The sequence below is a fragment of the Dromaius novaehollandiae genome, chromosome 6, assembly GCF_036370855.1.
Source record: "Dromaius novaehollandiae isolate bDroNov1 chromosome 6, bDroNov1.hap1, whole genome shotgun sequence".
Taxonomy (NCBI): Eukaryota; Metazoa; Chordata; class Aves; order Casuariiformes; family Dromaiidae; genus Dromaius; species Dromaius novaehollandiae.
In genome coordinates, this window is record NC_088103.1 from 6,568,107 (window position 1) to 6,580,752 (window position 12,646).

General features: G+C 42.9%; 1 protein-coding gene across 11 annotated transcripts in view; it reads left to right on the forward strand.

Annotated features, from left to right (window-relative positions):
- SGMS1 (sphingomyelin synthase 1) overlaps window positions 1-12,646 on the forward strand; it is a 98,381-nt gene that overhangs the window by 46,152 nt on the left and 39,583 nt on the right. Inside the window, exon 2 of one of the 11 annotated variants that reach the window (XM_064513560.1) lies at window positions 3,802-4,125. The exons of the other annotated variants lie outside the window; for them this stretch is intronic. The gene's annotated coding sequence lies outside the window, so the exon portion shown is untranslated. The remainder of the gene's footprint in view (window positions 1-3,801; window positions 4,126-12,646) is intronic. 11 annotated transcript variants of the gene reach the window in all.

Consider the following 12,646-nt stretch of genomic DNA (forward strand, 5'->3'; position numbering starts at 1 on the left):
ATCTTAAATGATTTGGCTGTCATCTGTGGTGTTTCACAACATTACCAGACTGACGCTAGAACAAGAATCGGTGGTGGGATTGGCGAGATTAGCCTCTCTTCTTCTTCTAGTTCTAGTCCATGGCAAGACCTCGTGTACCACCGCAATGAATATCTGCAAATGATACCAGCTGTGTAAAGAGTCCATCCTAAAGGTGCTGCCATGAAAGTTGGCCAACCTTGTCTGGGCCAGGTAGGCCTTGTGCAATTGAGTCTGCGGAGGCTTTTGTGTTCTTTTTTTTGCTGGCGGAAACAGAAGCAATGGGCCTGAGCAGGAAAATTTTTGCTGAAGCACAATAATACAGCTGTCGCTGGTGCACGAGGATGAAATGCAGGCTGCAGGAGGAGTTTTTTGACACCCCAGGAACATTTGTGGAGAGTTTGGACACATGAAACAGTTCTGCAGGGACTGACGGAGCCCGTATACACCTGAACATTTTTACTCGGAGAAGTTTAATCCAGAACTCCTGGTGGGAGTGGGGAACTTCTGTGTACTTCTGGTGTGCCACAGCCTTTGCCATGGAAAGGCAAAGAAAAAGGGCTTCTGCTCCACGCTGGGGGTTGTACTAGTGGTGACAGATACATATAGGAACCTGTGATTTCCTGTGGCAACCCATGTCTGCTTCCTTTCTTGCAGGCTTGCTTTCGTGCACAGTTGGATCAGAGTTTGTCCTGGAAGCAATAAACTGCACCACAAGAAGTTAAACAGCGATTTAAAAAGAAAAAATCGGTGAAACTCAGAATGGCTTTTTAAAATAGCACAGGCAGGAGAGAAAATGTGTTTGGATTATTCGGTCTCTTGGGTTTTGGGTCTTTTTTTTTATAGGCCCTAAAAATACCCGGAGGTTAAATTTAGAAAGCTTTCCCCCTAATAAACATTGGTCAGTAAATGTTCAGTGGTTGGTTGTCCTTTAGAACTGAAAGCCCTGGAAAGCAGCGGTCCGTTTTGGACACCCAAGATAAATTGCGTGAGCCCAACTCCTTAGCACGGCGCCTGGGAGTGCAACGCATCTGGTTAGGTATTTGCTCTTAGCTGATATTTTGTTAGAGAGAGGCGATGGCTGTGGAAATTTTGAGTTTTCCTGTACTTAGCAGTGTAGCAAATATGTTCTTCGACTGACATTAGCAAATAGTCACCTAAGCAAGGGTAACTAAGCAGTGCAGTGACTTATGGAAGGTTATGGTGAACTCCTTACTGCAAGCAAACGTACATCTTTTCTGCTGAAATCTCCTTGGGTTTATGGCATCATCACTTATGGAAAATCCTGTAGCCTTTCTTGCCTAGGAAAAAAAGCTTCTGTGTCCACCTTAGCCATGCTGCCCTGTTGCATAGTATATTTAAGGAAATAGTGCAGTTATTTTTCTTGCTAGATGAACAACTCAAAATATAGCAGGACGCCTGTTGGGTGACTGTGGATTGAAAAGGCTGGCTGTGCTACACCGGTTTTATGTTGTGCCTTCCAGTTGTCATTATTCGTGCACTCAATGCTGCTGTAAATGTTTCCCTTTTTCTGATGAGGGAAGTCTGTCAGGACCACTCGGAAAACACATGTTGGGGGATAGGTTGTGGCTGTCTCAGCTGGAGCCCTGCGATATCTTTGGAGCAAGAGAGGGTCCCGGCTCCCTGTTGGCTGCTAAACTGTTTCCTTGGGTATCTGGTCTGATATACATATACATGTGTGTATCTATATTTCCTTATATCTTGTTATATCTGTATTTTTTCTGTAATATCTACAATAACCCTGCAACTTCAGCAAAACGTGGGTCATTATGTTGTTAGCAGCAGCAATAGGGGCTGCCTTCATGGGTGGATCTAGCAAACCAGCAGCGTGCTGGGCATCCCTGTGCTGCTCTTTTTGCTTTGCAAGGCAGCTGCTGTCTGAATGTCACATCCAGGCTGCTGGCATGTCACGGCTTGGATGCTTATTGCTGTGCAACTCTTGGAGAAAAGCTGCTCTACTACAGTGTAAGGCAACTGGCTTTGCAAGCAGCTTACTATATGCAAAACCACAAAGACTTTCAAGAGGGGCCCAACAGTGCCGTCTTTAATCGGTTAATAGCCCTGGGACCTGTTACCCAGGACTCTTTAGAACCAGTCTGAACTGCTCCTTAGTTAAATAGAGCTGGAAGTGCCTCCTGTATCAAAAAGACGAAACATAAACACAGAAGCTCAATATTACCAGCTTGCATGCGGTAAAATATACTTCTGTTCCTGAAATCAGTTCGTGGCAGTATTGCATATAAATAGCAGTCCCTTTCTGAGACTTCCCCTGGTTGCCTCCAGCCTGGGTTGGATGGCTTCCTAGTGGTGGTGACCACTAATAGTGGCATTAAACAGCAAATGAGTTGACCAAGAGTAACCAGGAACCGTCTGGTTGTGGAGGACAAGCTGCAGTCACTCTTTCCCAGGCAAGATGGGCACAGCGGAGAGGTGCTAGCGAGGACGCTCACCTGGTCTCCATCACCTGGAGCAGCACCCTCTTATTTAAGGGTGCTGTTCAGCTCCTTTCACGAGCACTGAAATCCCTGATTTCACAAAATGCCAGTGCTGATGTGCATTGTAAAGAAGCAGCTGATAATGCTTTTATGGCGGTGAGGAAATTACTTGGGCTGTAATTAGCATCCTCTCTCTTCCCTTACAAGTCCGGAGAGAATGCCGTAGTTATTTCTGTGTTTAGCTGGTTCTGCTTTATTGGTTTTAATTCAGTACGAAACAGTAGATTATACCTCCCAGGAGAAAAGCGCCGTGTAAATGGGGTTTTGTGCCTGTTGAGAATGCTACAAGTGAAAAGAAACTAACTTAATCTCAGTAGGACGAGCTGCTTTGATGTTCTCCGATGCTGGTCTAATTTGCACATTCACAGCTACGGGATTTCTAAAGACCACAGTTTAGTTTAGCTGAGAATATGCGCCTTCTTTAAGACCAGGAGATTGGTGGAGTGAACGTATATTGCTTCAGGGCTCTCTTTTGGATTTGATGCACTGTACTAAAATCTATCTTGGCAGTTGTCAAAAAAAAACCTTCCTTCCAGCAGGAAACATGGCATTGCTTATAGTGATAGGAAGGTCCTACCAGAAGATGCAGCTTTGGTCCAGCTTCAGGCAGCCCTGCTCTGAGCAGGGGTTTGGACTGGCTGACCTCCAGAAGTCCCTTGCACCCTGGAGCTCTTGGCAGTGGACTTCATGACGCAAAGCTAACGTTGGGTTGGAAAATACCGGGGGCAAAAAGCCAGACTCATGAATGGACTTTAAATACCTGTGAACAAACACAGGTGGCAAGCCTGTTTAAAAATTATAGTGTTCTTTTGCTGGGGGAAGAGTTGGGAAGGGACCACAAGCGCTTTGGCCACGCATGTGACAGCTGGTGTGGTATATCGTCTCATCTGGGCTCTCCTTCCAAGCCCCCAACGTGCTCCATCTATTTGCAAAGGGAAAGGGGGAGGAGGGATGCTAAACTGAGATCCAGTAAAGACCAATGCGCTACCAAAAACATGTTTTATCTCAATGTTTTGTTCAAAAAGCCTGAATTCCCTATAGAAAGTTTCCTGTTCCTTCTCCTTAGGGTGAGGTCTCAGTAGGTAGGATCCACTTTCTACTTCCCTCAGTGAAAACCCCCACTGGCCTTTTTTTTTTTTTTTTGCCAGACCACTTCAAGTTGTAGGAACAGGAAATGCTGGAGATTTAAAATAATTACTGTTTTATTTTTAATTTATCTCTTGGCCTTAAAGGCAAAGTTTTTAGGACTTCTGTTCTCTTATCCCAGGGAATGAAGATTTTAGATAGTAAACCTGAAGGGTACCCGTGTCTGAATCTTCTTCCAGCTTTGGGAGGCAACAGCAAGAGCACTGGTGGAGCTGAGGGTGTTTTGAGGCATGGCTGAGGAAGCACGTTCATCGAAAGGTGCCGTTCAACAAAGGAAACAGGAAAGACCTGAGGGAGACAGAGGCTGAGGGAGAAGTGTACGGAATCGGGTGACGCCGTGCAGGCTGGCGAAACTTCTTCCGAGTGCTCCATCTGTGTCCCCAGCGTGTGACCCCTGCGTCACCGGAGGAGGAAAAAGCAGAGTTTGAGCCCAGCTGTAGCAGAGGTGAGCTAGCAAGTACCCAAAACTGAATCTCAGACCTGAGAATGAGCTATGTCTCTGCCAAGCTGGCGTGTGATCTGTCAACACAAGGATGTTGTGGGTTTCTGACATGGGTGGCAGCTTAGATGGTGCTAAGATGCTTCTTTTGAACTCTTGTTTTCATTTGAGCCATCTCTTCAATCTGATCTTGGATGAGCAAGTCAACTGGGAAAACGATTTTATCTTAGTGTTGTGAGTGAACTGGCTGTAGTTTTGTTGAACCCCAGTAAGCTGGACATGCAAAAATGAGTGTGAGCTACAAGGGTGGCAGTCTGTCCCAAAAGAAACAGCACATCTTCTGGCAAAAGCCAGGAGTGTGTAGAAGACCTCCTAATATTGGATGAATGCGGTATTCATCTGGCAACGTTCAGCCTGGCTCTATCACCTGAGTCACTGTTTTGCATAGAGCTGTAGAAAAATACCGATTTTATTCTTGTCTCATGTTCTCCCCTGCTTACGTCTTTCCTCGTGTAACTGAGTAGCTACAGAAGGGCTCTGTTTCTTTTTCATTCTCCTCTGTGTGTGTGTGTGTGTGTGTGTGTGTGTGTGTGTGTGTGTGTCTATATATATATACCCCGTGACGTTGCAGGAGTGTTTGCTTTGGAAGAAATCGATCCATCTGAGCCAAACTGAAAGCAAACGTGCAAGATAAAAGCCTTCCTTTTTTCCTCCTCCTCCTCTTATAGAGAAGGGGGGCCCGAAGAGTCACAGAAGATTATCACCTGGGAAGGACAGTAAGCCTGTGAAGGTAAAGGGCCTCTCTCTGTTTAACTAATTCAGTAGGAAACACCCCCATGAAACTGAACTTGAGTTTAAGGGATTGCACTGGGGGCAGAATGGGGGCAATCCTTACAATCCTCCCTCCCCCGCCCCCCCCAAAAATATTAGTGCAGTATGGAAGTGAGTTGACTACAGTAAACCTGAATTTCAGCTCTTCCTGGCTTTCTAAGCAATTCAGAGCTCCAGGTTCTGAGAAGCTTTCTAAGACTATTCCATTTTTTTTTCTTTTAAGTGCTCAGTATGAATCGAAATTATTAATTTGGGTAAAAACTCTATCTCAGTATAGACTGAGAGAAGGTTGTGGGAAATTCCACAAAACTAGACAGTTCATTTCTGGTTTAAGTACAAGTATTTTGGTATGTCTTAAGCTGCATTTGCTATCAATATACTTGCAAGCTGCAGAAAAAGAAACTCATACATCATGTCCCAAGATTTTGTAAACTCACTATGTGAAGCCAAACATCTAAATGAATGTTTAGGCACTACATTTTTGCAGAAGTGCGGGTCACCAAGCATCTCTGTCTCCAGCAGTAATACTTAAATGGACAGGGCAAGAAAGCAAGCCCATCTCTCTGGAAGGGTCACACATGTACCTTTACCCTTTTTTTACTCTGTGTTAGATATTTTAAACCCATTATAGAATTACTTTTTTTTGTGAACTGTAATTGCAGAGCTAAAAGCTTTGAAAGTGGCTTTGTTCCGACAAGGCGTAGCTAGTTTAACAGTCAGCGGAAGGTCTGCGGAAATCTTGTTCTGGAGTAGGGCTCCCTGGTGTCGGTAGGGAAACGCCTAATTTCTTCTTACTTAGGAAATCTTACTGTGCAAAGTGATAATATCCAAGTAATGCCATCCTTTGAGAGTAGTTAGGAAAGATCTCTACCAAAAAATGTGCATTTCCTATGGCTCCAGTTTCCAAGAGCAAGTCATGGATGGCAGCGTCCAAAATTTTATATATAAATCTACCTGCCCAGTTTGCACACAATCAGCTCCAGTATTTCTGTGTTTGGATAATCCACCTGGGAATAATTGAAAGGCTGCAGTTTATCAAGGAGAGAGATTTCTCTCTTCCCTATTCTTATCATATGGGAACTTTCAAGATCAATGTTGAGTGCAGAACTGCACGATGCTTTGCCCTGTGGAATATATGTGATGTGGTAAATGTTTTGAAAAAACGCATGTAGTCTTTGCTTAGTGATTGGTGGTTTAAAAAAAAAAAAGAAAAAAGAAAAACAAAAAACCCCACAAGTGTCAACAGAATAAATGCCAGCCGAAATGTATGTAACATTTGCCAGGTGAGTGGTATTTGACCGTGTTTGCCCATGGCTTGATTTAGCAATTGCTGTTCTGTGTATGCTATGGTGTTGTATACTTGAGGGATATTTTTGGTATTGAGAGAACTACTAGAGAAACTACTAGTAATGCTCTATATAGACCACAGACATATTCTCGGTCATTAAAATTAACCGTATCAGTAAGAAGTCAAAGTGTATCTGCCACTTGAGGAGTATTTACTTCCAAATCAAATCTGCGCACGTTCAACCTTCTAAAGTACATGACTCCCGAGAAGTTGGTTTGCATCAAGCCTCGACTGGTGTGGATGGATACTGCATTTAAGCAGAACGCAAGATTTGCTGAAAAATGCATGCTCCTGCTTCTGCCTGGAGTGCACAATACCTCTGTGGTCAAAGTTGGTGAGACTTTACTTCAACGGGAGCAGGATGAAGTTCCTTAAGGTCCCTGTTCAGGTCGGTACTAAGTGTTGTAGTCAAAGGGACAAATCCTGGTGCCTATAGCGAAGTGTACGTTTAAGAACTATCGTGAATTGGGATCTTAGTGAATGCTGAATTCTTTGGGGGATACTTATGCTAGGAAGCAGCGTTTTAACGGTCTTGGTGGATGGTAATTTTTAATGCTTAGACAGAACTGATGCTTGCTTTTCCTGTAGGAATAAATTGGACCAGCAGTTTCCATTAGGATGAAAACTAAATAGGAGCAACCACAGGTAACAAGGATAGTTGGTTTAGGAATCAGTGTGGTATTGATTAGCGCCTTCCGCATAGTTTTAACAAGCATTAGACAACCAGACTGGAATAGAAGTGCTGATGTTTTATCGTTTCTGACGTGGTGGTCTCTAATATTTTCCAAGTGTGCAGGTTGCCACATCTTGCTTCCTGTGGTCATATCCTTTGCTTCTGCAGCAAAAGGGATGCTTCCTGCAGGAAGCATTATACACTTACCTTGTAAGAAAGCCAACCTCCTGCGTCTGGAGCGCAAAGGCTGCGCTGAACAGTAGCCACTTTGATCTTTCTCCTTTCTTGTTTCTCGTGTGCATCTCACTTATAACAGGCAAGGTTGTAAAAACAAGATCTCATGGGCCAGCGCAAAAATAGGAACTGGGACCTCTCTTTATCTCGCTCTGGTCATTGATTGAACTGGTCATTGATTGAACCGGAGGAACGGTCAGATTGGGTGATACCAGAGGGGAAAAAAAAGGCAGTGTCATGCCTGTGGTAGCATTGCTGTATGTTTTCTCCTTTTCTTGGAAGGAACACAGATAAAGGGGCCTATAAACATACTTCCCATTATCAGCTCTTCAAGCCTTTAGTGATTAATGGCTCGGACTTCCCGAGCATGATGCTTGCCTCTTTATTTTTCTAAATTCATCTGATCGCCCTTTGAACCCAGGTAGACCTTTGGCATTTGCAATGGGCTACGGGAGGAAGTTGCATGAAGAGGATATGTATCATGACTGTGGGATCACGCAGCTCACCCAGCTGTGCAAAGGTGATAACACTGGCCACGCTGACACAGGATATTGAGGATATAACACCGTGTGGTCTTAACAAAGAGCTTTTTATCACTTCTGTTTCATTAGTCCCCTTGCCTTTGGGATGGAGGAAGTGGGTATTTGAAGTCTTAATTTGCAGTACTCATCCGCAACGTGTCTATTAATGAGTCAAGGCGTTGGATAGGCAGATATGTCTGAGTCGGTGCAGTTTAACCTTTAAGCATTTACCAGTACTTCCAGTTACCTAGGAAAAAGAGGGAGCAGGAGGCAGTGATTAATTAATAGCAGCCTTGTGTTTCACCTTCAGAGTTTCCGAGTGAGATATAAGCCGTTCCTGGTTGATACCTGTGTGTACATTAATCCTGTGAGAGAGAAGATGCTCATTGCATATCTGAACAGCAGGTGCAGGTTATATATTTGGGATAGTTAAACCTACATATTCCATCCTGGTGACAAGCCACAGAAAATACATTGCAAATTAAGGAGTTGGATTTCTCTAATTTGAATTCTGTGTGACCTTTTTTGCATACAAATACACAGGATGTAGAGACTGAATTGGTTCATCTTTGGCAGGAACAAGCCCCCTCCCTGCGCCCAAATGACCTGTTGTTGGCCCTTAACACAAAACACAATGACATATTAACTCTTTATTTGCATCTTTTTTAAGCTGTTAATTTCACTTGTACTGGAAAGTTTCGACTCCTTTCAGGTCTTTCAGGTTAATAAGCAACTCGGATTCTCCTTTGAACAGCAAGAGATAGAGTCACTAGACCATAAAGTTGGTATTTGCAGAATGGTGCATTGCTGCTGCAAAAGAATAGAGAAGATCTGAGGAAATATTCAAGTCTTTTATGTCTCTGCCTCTCCTCTGCATAGAGGTCAGCATTAAGACTATTTCAAATTTCACTGTTTTAAAACAGGGATTGCTCAGCAGGCCTGCAAGCAGGCAGTTCTGTGCTTTAATGAAGCGTACTTTCAATATAAACTCCTTTATTTTCTGAAGGAAGTACATTTGGCTTGCAGTGCTCTACAGAAGCACAAGCGTGGACGTTTTGGCTTCATTTGCCCACCTTTCTGCATAATGTCTTGCTGTATCCGGTCAGCTGTATTTTAAATCAGGGAGGATATTTTCCTCCTATGAAGGGTTCTTCATTGCTCCTTGGGTGGGCAGCAGAATCCGACATCGATCATTACAACAGCGTTGTAACAAGATTTAGGGCAAATAACAGTGAAACTCTCTCTTCCGTGCAAAAATCAACAGGGTTCCCAGTCTGTGTGCATCATTACAGTATTTGGCAAGGAAACAGTCTGTTGCCTGCCCATAAACAGAGGCCTTTGAGTTGAAATTTCTTTTTTTAGGAAGAAGTATAACAAAAGGGACGTTCTTACGTTGTAACTTCTTTACCTAGAGGATTTTGACGGACGCTCTACCTGGACACAGGCTGAAGTCGCGTGAGAATAAGTCCTTGCAGTGTGAAAAACGTTCTCATGGGTGAGGTGATGAGTTGAAGAGGGTGTTTTGTTTAATGTTGCTTTTAATGCTTTGTTTTTTCTGGATTAAAATGTGACCACAGCAATCACAAATACCTGCACAGCTCATTTCTGAAAGTGAATCGTGACAGTGCAGCGCGCTACCCTTTTTTTTTTTCTTTGCTCTCCTCTCTGAAGAAGTGCTGGGAGTTGCATTCCACGCTGGAATTTGAGCTTCTAATAGCAGAGGCACCACTGAGAAAATCAACGCATTGAACTGATCTGAAAAGAAACCGCAACGTTTAACTCGAAACAGCAGAAGGATGTACACACCCTGCGGCCGAGGGAAGTATGTGTGACAAGCAAATCGGCTGGTTTTGCGCGTAGAGATGACTGCAGTTAGATGAAAGCTCGTGACTTAAGCTGTTTACATGGCTGGGACAATGCAAATGGTACAGTTTGTTGTCCACAGTGAAAGATGTGGTGTCGTGGAGGCCCTCCACCGTGGGCAGAGATCACACTGGTGCTTCTGCCGTCTTTACGGCTTTCAGGCACAGCTGGCACACGCTGATGAGCTGGTGTCTGATTCCTCAGAGCTGTCGCAATTTAGCGGAGTCCCGTGACTGTGTGCAGGCGCAGATGGAGAAGGGGAGCGAACTGGCAGCTGCCCAGGACGGATCCTGCAGCCAGACGAAGCATCGAGAGGTCGCAAAATCAGCATGAGGTCAAAGTACAAACACGTGTTCAAACGCAATAACATGGCAAATTTCTTAATTCACTTCTGAAGGAGGAGCGGGCGAGTTTTTCATCTCGGTTTCCAGAAGACACCTGTTTGCTAGAAGGCTGCAAAATCATCATCATGGCTAGAGATTTAAAATACACATTCCCTCTTGCACACACGTTCAAGCAAGCAATGCTCAAATACCCTTTTTTGTTGCTGATGGAGGGAAGAGTTTTGTTCAGGTGATTTGATTAAACTTAGAAGCAAGGTGGGCTTTTTATAGGAAAAGAAAGAAAAGTGTGGTTTCCTCCGGACATCACTCCGTGAGTCATACACTGTATGACACAGCATTCCTCTCTGGAAGCTTAATTGCTAGAGCTGAAAAGCATATTCCAGCAACCTTAAGGTAATTTTAGTGAAACTTATTCAGTTTCAAAAGCAACTGTCCACGCCTAACTCCTTTGCATGTAAAGAGTTGTAATGGCTCTTAATGCTATAATGTAGATGAACTAGAGTTTCACAGTTTTTCTCTTTAAGCCAGTCTATAGGAACAATGATAGATTTGTCTTTTTGTCTACTGCACTTTTTTTTTTTTAACTAATGGTTTATTTAAGATCATGTTATATTGAAAAGAAGCATAAACATTTGCTGTTTGAAAGCAGCATTAATTGTCTGTAAAAAAAAAAAAAAAAAAAAAAAAAAAAAAAAAAAACAGAGAAAAGAAACCCCAAATCTCAAAAGACAGTGCAGATCAGTGCTAACAGAAAGCTTAATTTCAGAGACAAGACAATTTTTACATCATTAATAAAAAGTGCTTTGTTTTTGGATCATAAAGCAAATACGCTGAAAGGTCTCTAATCAAAAGTTAATGATGCCCTCAATTTTTTATTTTCTTTACAATGGAATTTCAGCTTAGGAGAGTGGTTAAAAAACCAGCTTGGGGCTGGAGGAAGCAATAAGCTTGAGGACACGGGATTTGTTGCATTCGCAGCATCTCTGGATGTGTGTAAGTTTGCAGATTGCACAGTGAATTTACTGTAAACTAGATAACTTGTTTGGGAGGGAAGGGGTTAAAATGCTGAAACCACAACAATAAATAGCAATTTTGGAGTGGTTATTCAACTTAGTGTGATATTAACTGCTAAGTGGAATAGAGGGTTTGATGCTTTTCAAGCAGGAATTCAATGCGGTAGTTAATGCTTCCTTTCAAATGAGCAGGCACATTGGAGTGAAGATCAAATAGCCTCACTCTGAAGGGAATGGGCTGTGTGTTTGAAATCTTTTAAAAAGTTATCCTTGAGCTGTTGTTGAATGTGGTGTTTTAAAGTATTTTCAAGCAAACAGAGATCTGATTAGCCTTTTTATGGTCCTGTAGCACGTTTATTTTGATATGTTAGTAGCCAGAATCAGATGATTTGAAGGTTTGGGAGGGGAGGATTTAAAATGTTCTTGAGATACTTTCTCTATGGTATATGGTTTCTTGACTGGCATATGGTTAATGCGTGGATTTATATTGCTCATGTATATCCAGTCTTGTAGAAACTGAGGTGCTGATCCTCAAAGTAAGTAATCAGTCTTTGAACTCTTAGGCTCTTTCGCATTGTGGTGATACTTGTCCTCGGTAGCCAGCAACCAAGCCAGCACACTTGCCTCTGTGCTAAGCCCTGTGCAAACAGTTCCTCAGAAGGCAAGACTATAGCTTCTTCATTAAAGCCATGCTCTGAAATGAGTGCCATTTGGTAATTTAAGGAGAGAGGGGTGCATTGCTTTAAAAATCACCACCTTTCTGTTTCATGACATGTCTCTTGCTCCTTAGCAGCAGAGAAGATAAAGCTACTTTGTCTGTACTATTTACTTTTTAAATTTTGTTTTTATTTGTCACTTCTTATGCATGCTGGGCATCTCAGGCTTTCCTTCCTCTTTTAACATGAAAATATTTTTGTATAACTCAACTTCTTGTTCCTTTTCTGCAGCTCTGTTGGTAGTAGTGTAGTGGCATATGAATGCAATACCTCCGTAAGACCTGTCGTGGCTGAAATTCCATATATTTCCTGTTGCGCTGTTTACTGGAACTCAAAACTTTGTGCAGTGATGACCAAAAAGTTAATACTGGGTTGATGTTTTCCTTCATCTGTGTTGTGGTGCTTGGGACTCGGAGTTGAGTTAGCTCGGTGATGTGGATGGGTTATGTTCTTACGTGCACTCCTTCCCACCTTCAGTGCTGGATTTCATCTGTCGGTATGTATTTTCTTTACTGATGTAGAAGGAAAAAGGTGACGTGGCTAATATAATTTAGTTCCTCTGACATTTTTTTTAACATTTAAGCAGATATTTAAGCTGTCAAGGCAAGTAAGACCTTTCCCCGGCAAGGCTTCTGGAAGGATGCTGTCTAACCAGTGTACATGCTGTTTGAATTAAATTTGCAAGTAAATGTTCATGCTGAAGCTGGGTGGTGGCTGTTTGTTTGAAGAGCTAGCAAGTGACCCGAAATTCAGTGTCCTGTCACATAGCTCATATCCTGATTAAGAAAGAAGTCAGGCTCGGACATCGTCTCTCCTCTTTATGCATTTTCATGGTAATTGTCATGCTCGTACTCAAGCAGAGTGTGGGAAGGTAGCGATGAAGCAGAGCAACAGCAATTTAACCAGAAGCAGTACTCCCAGATACTCAGCCGTGTGGAAAGAAAATGATGTAACCACTTCTCGCTGCCTTCTAACTCTTTGCCT